General features: G+C 42.8%; 1 pseudogene across 1 annotated transcript; it reads right to left on the bottom strand.

Moving 5' to 3' along the window:
• Window positions 1–6: 6 nt before the first annotated feature.
• On the bottom strand, window positions 7–763 carry LOC105825430 (annotated as a pseudogene). Its single transcript, XR_001138265.1, has one exon. The product of XR_001138265.1 is annotated as a U1 small nuclear ribonucleoprotein C pseudogene (transcript).
• Between the last annotated feature and the right edge of the window lie 586 nt (window positions 764–1,349).

Genomic DNA, 1,349 nt, shown 5'->3' with positions numbered 1-1,349 from the left:
TAATACACAAAGAATACAGAGGGGAGGAAAAAGGGAACACACTTTTAACTAAAAGAGTTGACAATTTTATTTTCACACTTCGCAATACAAATGAAAACTGCCCTTTTTTTGGGTTCCACTTCTTCCCTTCAAAACTATTCTCTCTTTGATAGGAAGGGGGAGCAAGTCTTCCTTATTATGCTGTTAAGAAGACACCCAGAGTCACAGCACCATGATCTCCTGGTGAAGCAGAACAGGTAATATAAAACTGACATAAAGAGACCTCCCCTCTATCCTTATCTGTCTGGTCGAGTCATTCCAGGACGAGTGGGCACCATCATGGGACAGGCGGGAGGTCTCATCATTGGGGGCCCAGGCATCATTGGCATGTGGCCTCCCATGGGTGGCCTCATTCCAGGAGCAGGTCCCACTGGCATCATCCCTGGAGGAGGAGGGCCCATCATAGGCATCATGGGAGGGCCCCCCATATGGGGTGCTGGCATCATACCAGGGCGAGGAGGACCCGGAAGACTGGGGGGAGGTGGAATCATCGCCCCTGCAGGAGGAGGGGCAGACAACGGAGTAGGAGGTATCTTTCCTTGTTGAAATGCAGCTGTTGTTTTGTCAATCAGGCTCTGGGCCTGCTCTTCCATCCATTTCTGATAGTAGTCTTTCACATTTTCTTTGTGTTTCCTACCACTGCAGTGTGTCTTTCTCACAGATGGAGAGTCATGGGTGAGGTAGGTATCGCAGTAGTCACAATAAAACTTGGGCATGTTCTCTCTCGGCCCACCCTAATTTTGTCAATCTTTTTTTTTTGTTTGTTTTTTACAGCCCTAAACTAGAGACAGATTGTCAATCATGTTTTGTGAAGGATACAAGAAGAGATATGGACTCATAGTTAAGAGATGAAGGAACAATATTATTAAAAATTTGGGAAGTAGCAATCAATCTCAATCTTGATTGTGTTTGGTACTTTAGATTTTGAGCAACAGAGACATCCTCAGTTTACCTCAGCTGATGGTAGCTTCTTTCTTTTTAATATAAAATGTATTTTGAAGGAATGGACTGAAAAGTTGCAACTACAGAAAAACTCTTTTTTTCCTTAACCAGTTGAGGGTAAATTGCCAACCTAATGCTCATCGCTGCTGAGGACTTCAATATTCATTATCTGTGATACAAACAAGGACATTCTCCTGCATAACTATAACACAGCACACCCATTCAAGGCAGGAAACTTATATTGATAACATTTCTACCATCTAATCCTCAGGCCCATTCAAGTGTTGCCAATTGTCCGTTATAGGAAAAAACATCCAGTTTAGAATCAGGCATTGCAGTTAGTTGTCATTTTTTTTTTATTTCAGAAT

This window comes from Propithecus coquereli, unplaced genomic scaffold (genome assembly GCF_000956105.1).
Source record: "Propithecus coquereli isolate 6110/MARCELLA unplaced genomic scaffold, Pcoq_1.0 Scaffold8, whole genome shotgun sequence".
In the NCBI taxonomy this organism is placed as follows: domain Eukaryota; kingdom Metazoa; phylum Chordata; class Mammalia; order Primates; family Indriidae; genus Propithecus; species Propithecus coquereli.
Note: the sequence above shows the minus strand (reverse complement) of the source record. Positions and strands in the feature narration are given on the sequence as shown.